At 45.6% G+C, this 8,316-nt stretch overlaps 1 long non-coding RNA gene across 1 annotated transcript; it reads right to left on the minus strand.

The window, feature by feature from the left end:
- Positions 1 to 640: 640 nt before the first annotated feature.
- On the minus strand, positions 641 to 1,913 carry LOC125963905 (uncharacterized). The gene is made up of 3 exons (XR_007476338.1): positions 1,783 to 1,913; positions 1,012 to 1,089; positions 641 to 738 (listed from the first exon to the last, which is right to left on the minus strand). It is a non-coding gene; the product is annotated as an uncharacterized LOC125963905 (long non-coding RNA).
- Between the last annotated feature and the right edge of the window lie 6,403 nt (positions 1,914 to 8,316).

Raw genomic sequence — 8,316 nt, forward strand, 5'->3', positions numbered from 1 at the left:
GAGCATGCTCAGGGTTAGAAGGTTCTGCCTTTCACTGACCTGAAGTCTGCCTCTCTGCCCTGCTTGCACACATACACTCTGACACACACAGCAACGGGAGCATAAATATTTATGACACGTGGCTAATGCAGTCGGCTTATAGGATTCCCAGTGCTTCAAATGGGAGATTTTTGTACAAGAAGCCTTTTATCTGTGGAGGGGGCCCGGGTGGGGAGTGGTGGAGGCAAGTGGGAGAGAGGCGCCTCTGAGTGTTCACTGCGGCAGCCCAAGTGCCTGAATTTGAAGGGAAGGTTAGCTGGCACCTGCCATCTTGGTCTCTGGGCCACATGAGAATCAATCAGCTTTGGAGGATTTTACTCAGGAAACCCCTTCCTGGCTCTGCAGGGCCAGTCTCAAGGTGAAAGAGTTCCTAATCAGAGGGGTCTAAACCCTCCTTACCTGGCCGCCCTGAGACTGAGTCCTCCCAGAGGGTGGAGCAGAGTGTTTCCACTCCCATCCACGCTGGTTTCCAGATTTCTTCCAGAGCTGAGCCCAGGGAGGAAGTCCTAGATGGCTGTGCTAACCTCCCAAGACCCCTAATACAGTCACGACCCACCACATCTCCAGCAGAGGAAACGCACATATTCCAAACACTTCAAATGGTGCGGCCAAGAGCTTGTATTCATGTGGGGTCAGATCCTCCCACGGCTGGCCAGCCCGTACCCTCAGTGTGGCCACACTTCTCAGCATCCTGGGACTCTGCAAGGGGTGGCAAGCAAAGGGGTGGGAGAGTGGTCAGCTTGCACCTGGGCCTCAAGCCTGGAGCGTGCCTGCCCCGTTGCCCCTTTCCTGGGAGCACCCACAGGGCAGAGCCTGAACCGGAGAGGAGTTTCCCTGGAAGGGAGTAGAATGACTTCTAGCTGGACTCTTGATAAGGCAAGATTTAATCACCCCAGAGCTTCCCCTCCACCCCCTTCCAACCCTATACCCTAAGCTACTGCCCCTCCCAGTCTTAGATTCTACACAACTGACCTATGAGTATCTCACTTCATTCCACGTGTCCCTTTAGCAAAACCAGTTTTATTTCCCCCACATCGGACAGCTCCTCTGCTGAGGAAGAAAGGGAGGATACTGAAGAGTATCAGGCTAAAGAGAAGACTGGCTGTAAAACCTGGGCTGGGCGCCCCAGATTCTCATTTATCATTCAGGCTGGGGTGTAGAACCTTCTCCTGCAGGAAATTGTTGCTCGTTCCACCCACCCCCATAGGGTAATCCCCTCCCCTCTGTGTTCCTGTAACATCTTTCTATCACTGTGCTAACAACATTATATTCATTTTGCTCATGTGACTTCCCCCCCCAGAGACCATAAGCTCCTTGAGAGCAGAATCTGTGTAGTGTTTATTCACAATCCGTGCCCACCACAGTGTCTAACATATAGTGGGCACTTGATAAATATTTGGTGAAAGCTTCCCTGAGCTTGTGAAATTCACAAAAGAAAATGGAGCCTCAGTACATACATATTAATGGTTCAGGTAGGGGTGGGATTGAAATGCAGTAATAGAGAACAGAGACCTGCCTGCACTTGTACGTTTTCCCGAGGGCTGGGTGGGTGGAGCGGAGGAAAGTGACTGAAGCAGTGGGAGGAGGGTCAGGGTTCTGAGCTCTTGGGGATGAGGCCAGCTGCAGGCTGCTGTCTCTGCAGGAAAGAACCACAGTCCTGCAGCACAGTGACCATGCCTCCAGTCACTCAGGACCAAGTGCCAGTATAAGGGGGGTGAGCAGTGAAGACAGCAGTGGTGTTACCTATGTTGAATGGCCATCCATCACCTGAGAACTCAAGACGTCTTTCAGGAGCACCCACTCTGCTCTTAGCACTGAGGGGGGGCATAGAGATGAACCAAACCCAGGCCCCCACCTTCAAGGAGCTCCCAGTGCCATTGGGAGGTGAGACTCACAGTTCTCCAGTGAGCAACTCAGCCAGGGTACAATGACAGACTGCATTGTGTGGTGTGATTGTGAGTGTCAGGGGTGAGAGGGGTGACATCACCAAAGGCCGACGGCATGCTAGGTGATATAAGGAAGTACAGACACCTCTAATGGTACCTGTAGAGAAGCAAATAATGCCTAGAGCAGCCAGAAGAAAGGGCTGCACGTCCCACCAGCTAAATGTTGAGAGCCAGGGGAAGGTTGCCTTCAGAGGCTGGAGGTAGGGAGTCAGAGCCTTGAATGATCCCTAAGAAAAGAAAGTAGTTAATTACGGAGAGAAGAGTGGAAGGACAGGGCAGAGCCCAGGACACTCCATCCACTCAAGTCTGGGAAGGGGATGGGGGTGCTTGGTGTGCACCATGGAGATCTTCTTCCTCGTGAATGAATTTTTGTTGTTTAAAATTAAAGCATTAAAAACTGTAAATCATTTTAAAAGGGCATTCAGTGAAAAGTTCAGCTCCCTCCTACCCTGACTACCTTCTCAGATTCCACTGGTACCTGTCTCTTATGTTATCACTCCAGAGATTTCTGAGAATATAAAAGTTTATATTTTAACACAAATGGCAACACACTACAATGTTCTATATCTTGTTTTTTAAAATTAGAAATATGTGGGTGATTATTCCATTTAAGTCCCTATAGAGTTGCTGGATTATTTTTGATGGTTTCAAATAATAATTCCATTGCATGCATGTGAGAAAGGAACTTAACCAGAGCTACAATGATGCACAGTCAGGTTATTTCCAACTTTTTGCTATTGTAACTGGTATTACAGTATTCTTGAATGTATGTCATTTTATGCAGATGTATCTACAGAAACAGCTGCATCAAGGAGTATGTACATTTAAAACTTGAGAGCTATTACCAATAGTCCTCCATAGAGATAACACTGTATGAGAGTACCTGTTTCCTTCCTTTCCCACAGTACTAAACTTATTTGATTTTTGCCAATCTAAGTAAAAATGATGTCTCATCATAGTGCTGATTTGCACCCTGAATGAGTTGAACATCCTTTCCCAAGTTTAGAAGCCATTGTTTGGGGCTTCCCTGGTGGCGCAGCGGTTAAGAATCCGCCTGCCAATGCAGAGGACACGGGTTCGAGCCCTGGCCTGGGAAGATCCCACATGCTGCTGAGCAACTAAGCTCATGTGCCTCAACTACTGAGTCTGCGCTCTAGACCCTGCGCACCACAACTACTGAAGCCCACTCACTTAGAGCTCGTGCTCCACAACAAGAGAAGCCACTGCAATGAGAAGCCTGCGCACTGCAACAAAGAGCAGCCCCCGCTCACTGCAACTAGAGAAAGCCCACACGCAGCAACAAAGACCCAACGCTGCCAAAAAAGTTTAAAAAAATAAAAGGCATTATTTGCCTTCCTTTTCCTATGAAATGTTTAAATCCTTCATCCATTATTTTCTATGAAACTGTTGGTCTTTTTCTTATCGATTTGTAGGAGCTCTTTATTAAAGTAACCTCTTTTTATGATGTTGCAAATACTTTCTTATCTGTCATTTGCACTCGTAGCTTTTTTTTTTTTTGCGGTACGCGGGCCTCTCACTGCTGTGGCCTCTCCCGTTGCGGAACACAGGCTCGGGATGCGCAGGCTCAGCGGCCATGGCTCACGGGCCCAGCTGCTCCGCGGCATGTGGGATCTTCCCGGACCGGGGCACGAACCCGTGTCCCCTGCATCGGCAGGCAGACTCTCAACCACTGCGCCACCAGGGAAGCTCCTCGTAGCTTTTTTAGTGTTTTTTTTTTTTTTTTAAAATATAAATTTATTTATTTATTTATTTTTGGCTGTGTTGGGTCTTCATTTCTGTGTGAGGGCTTTCTCCAGTTGCGGAGAGCCAGGGCCATTCTTCATCGCCATGCACAGGCCTCTTACTATCGTGGCCTCTCTTGTTGCAGACCACAGGCTCCAGACGCGCAGACTCAGTAGTTGTGGATCACAGGCCTAGTTGCTCCACGGCATGTGGGATCCTCCCAGACCAGGGCTCGAACCCGTGTCCCCTGCATTAGCAGGCGGATTCTCAACCACTGCGCCACCAGGGAAGCCCTGATTTGTTTTTTTGCCAGGTAGAAATGTGCAGTTTTTATATGTCTGAGCTTATTAGTCTTTTCTTTTATGACTCTTCCAGTTCTTGTAGAGTTTCCTTTTTATTTTTAAATATTTGATTGATAATCTAGAACACATTTTGATTTTAGGAATGACAGCTTTTTTTCATGTAACAATGCAGCTTCAATCTCATTCTTACCAGTGTATAAAAGTAATCTCATTCTTTTTACTGTGTGAATAGTGATTCTATCACGTGGATTTACTTTATTAACCAGTTCTCAAAATTATAGATGGTTAGATTATTTCCATGTAATATGCCATTATAAGCAATAATGTAATGAGTATCCCCCTCAAAGATATCTAAAAGGTAATTTCGTTTAATGCTTCTGAAACTGTCATGTGCTTATGGATTATGTGGGGATCTGTTAACATGTGGGTTCTGATTCAGTAGGTCTGTGGTGGGGCCTGAGATCCTGCGTTTCTAATGATACTGAGCTGTGGACCACATTTTAAGTAGCAAGAGTTTAGCTGACTTCTTGTGCAAGTCTTCAATTGTTTTTATGCACCCCATCCACCGGGGAGGAAGTCGCACTCAGGAGACATCTCATTCCATCTCTGAATAGCTGTAGTTGAGGTTCTTCTTCGTATTAAGTCAAATCTGTATTTCTTCGCCCTAATTCTGTAGCCTGGATCTGAACCACCCTCACAGCCAGCCCTTCAAGTTTTTGCCAGGCTGTTTTCTTTCCTGTGTCTTTTCCTCAGGCTGATCATCTCTTCTCCACCTGCTCCCCATGCAACAGGGGTCGTGGGGTGGGAGAGATGGGGAAGTGTGCGGCCCTGCCCCAGCGTCCTCCTTTTGAACTCCGGTCTCAGTTGTAAGTTCTTCCATGTCTGCTTGTCCAGGTAAAGTCATTAAGTCTTCTCAGTGCTGAAGGTCAAAGCCATGTCTCACATCTCCCTGTTCTGGAGAAGAGTCTCTTAAACTGACGATGGTGGGAGTGGCTGTTTGGGGTGGAGGAAGATCACAGAACTGGAGACAGGATGTACTGGAAAATTAACAACTGCTCTCCAAAATAAGCTGGAGCCTCCCTGATTTGTAGCATTTTCTGATTTCCACAGTGTAAATTCTCCCACTGTGACCGATTTCAGGCTGGCAGTGTGATGCCACTGTGCAGGGTAGCACAATGCTATACAGCATTTTCACCACACAGACTGAATAAACTTCAGGAACATAGATAATAGATTGTAGTATAATAATTAGAAGTGAGGACTTTTTAGTGTCTGTTTCCTTTTTAAAAATATAATTTATTTCATTGTAAGTTTTAACAACGGCTGTGTTTAACAACTGGCTTGCAAATGTTTTGAAAATTCAACCATTGGTTGTGCGAGCTAGGTCCAGCACACCCCTGGTGGGCGCCTATCTTAAGAGTCTCTCCCCTCTTCTCTGGAGGCCCTTTGCTCCCTGCTGCCTCTGAAACCCCTTTATCTCTTGTTCCCAGCCTTGAGGGCAGAGCCCACACTTCCAACATCAATGCTCTGCTGCCCCCTAGTGGCAGCTCCTGCCCTCTGCGGCTGCCTCAAAACTTAAACCCGTAGCAGGACCCACTGGCTCCAGCTCCGAGACAGGATCAGAGGCTCCCGCGGCTAAACAATCTCTCTCTCCCACTCCAGCCTTCTGGAACACAAGGGGACCCAGGTCAGAGCGTCCAGGGCCTCTAGACCTGCTGCACCCTCCTCATCCCGGATTCGTGCGTTCTCACTGCCCTCTGCAGTTCCAGCAGGGTGGTGATGAGTTGGGGGAAGTGGGTCTTTCCCTGGCACAGTGGCTCCATCTAGTGCCTCTGCCAGGTCAATGACATACGCACCTCCACTGACAGCCCCATGCTGGGCACCCCTGAGAGGGAGCTGCTCTAAGGGAATTCTTACTCAAGTGCTGTAGTTTGTTGTTGTTTTTGCTTTGGGTCCCCATGAGAAGCTCTCACCAGTCATCTTCATTAGAGCTGGGGCTTCCTGAGGAGGGAAAGAAAAAGGACCGTGTCAGAACAGCACCAAATCTTCCTCCACATGGTGGGACCTTCTCACTAGAGTAGCCCAATTAGAACAGTAAACTCCAGCCGGAAGGATCCTGAGGCAGTGGCCTTCTAACCATAATGGCCAAGACCCGCAGTAACAAATACGTTTTACAACATAACCCAAGACACCCTATGTAGAGAAGATTCAGAAAACAATACTTACCTTACTATATGCAGTGTATTTTTGACATTTCCATAATTTTCTATCTTGTCCTTTCCACTAAAAAAAAAAAGTCTTTCCACAACTTAGTAAACAGAATTCACAGCTCATTAACAGGTCACCACCTGAAGTTTGCAGAACACTGGCCTTGGCTGACTTCTATGTCGCTGAGAGTAAACTGAGGGCAAAGAAATAACACACGCCCAAGAGCAAATCAGGGGCAGATCAGATCTAGTATTCAGGTTTCTGAGCTCTTCTTCCCTCACACCAGGGTCTCCTCTGGGCTCTGTCCCAGACCTCCCTTTGCACTGAAGTTCAAAGGCCTCACTCTCTGTGGTCCTGGTCCATTTAGGACAGATTGTCAGGATCTGCCGACAGGCTCCTCCATGCCCCGGAAGTCAGGGGTTGCCAGCTGCTCTAGCTCAGGTCCTCCCTTATGAACGCCTCCTGTTCCAGCACAAGGTGGCAGCAGAGAGAAGCAAATGGTATTGCTTGTGGCAAAGGAAAAGAGGCGTGGTAGGCTCCTGGCTGTGCCGTAACCTAAGAGGTTAAAGAGCAGCATTAGCATCTTTACTTGAGGTCAGGGGCCTTGAGGCAATACTTCAAGGGTGTGGGGGACACTCTTACGACTAAACTATCAACAATAAGCATTGATGGGTATGTGAATCTGTACAATCTTCCTAGAAAGCATTTTGTCATTATGTTTAAACAATTTTTAATGTTCAAACCCACTGATTCAGAAATTCAATAACAGTAATTTAATATAGGTGCTAATTATATATACAAAAACATTCACTGCAAAAATTTTATATTTTCAATGGAAAAAAATCTAAAGAACACCAACATGGAATTAGTTTTAAAATTCTGTCACCACCACCACCACCACAACAAAAAATGTATACTGTGCAGCCATTAGGTATATTAAGGTAGAATTTAACGTAGAATTTTAAAAGTTTACAAAGGAGTATGTGCTATGACCCCATTTGTATAAAGTGTCCAGGGAGTCTCTAGGTAGTGGGGTGAAGGTGAATCACTTGGGGAGGTTTTCAAACCATGTAGCTTTCCTCAACCCCTCACCCAAGGAAATTGTGATATGCTCCTCTGGGAGCCTCAGCTTCCCTTTGAGAATCATTGCAGGGGGTGGGGAGGATAGACAATTGCTGGAGGTGCACACATACTTGTTTGTGTGTAGAATGTGTGTGCTTGTAGGATGTTGATGGGATGTTCACCAGAGTAGTAGCAGGAATTGACTTTGGGTGGTGAGATTTTCAGGTGGTTTTAGGTAATAATAATACTTTTAATAATTATGATAAAAATACTGTTTATTTAACCATTCACCTGTTTAAGAACATCTGGGTTATTTCAAGTTTTTGGCTACTATAAATAAAGTTGCTATGAATGTTTATATACAGTTTGTTGTGTGAGCATGTTTTCATTTCTCTGACATAAATGCCCAATAGTGCAACTGAGATGTGTTTTATGGGCTAGCATATGGTCTATCCTGGAGAATGATCCATGTGCACTTGAGAAGGATATATAGTCTACTGTTGGGTAGTGTTTCATAGATGTCTATTAGGTCTGGTTGGTTTATAGTGTTCTTAAAGTTTTCTATTTCCTAGTTGATCTTCTGTCTAGATGTTCTGGTTTTGAAAAAGGGATATTGTGATCTCCAGCTATTATTGTCGAATTGTTTATTTCTCCATTTCTGTCAGTTTTTGCTTCATGTATTTTGGTGCTCTGTCATTAGATGCATATATGTTTATAATTGTTATATCTTCCTGATGGATTGGCCCTTTTGTCATTATGAAATGTTCCTCTTTACATCTGGTAACATTTTGTTTTGTTTTGTTTTAAAGTCTATTTTATCGATATCAGTCAGTATAGCCACTTTAGCTTTCTTGTGGTTGCTATTTGCATGGTGTATCTTCTCCTTTCAGTCTATTTGTATCTTTCAAAACAAAGTGTAAGTCCTGTAGACAGAATATATGTGGATCTTAACTTTTTTTATCCATTCTGACAATCTCTGTCTTTATTTGGATTGTTTGGCCTATTTATATTTAATG

This window comes from Orcinus orca, chromosome 1 (genome assembly GCF_937001465.1).
Source record: "Orcinus orca chromosome 1, mOrcOrc1.1, whole genome shotgun sequence".
NCBI classification, from domain to species: Eukaryota; Metazoa; Chordata; class Mammalia; order Artiodactyla; family Delphinidae; genus Orcinus; species Orcinus orca.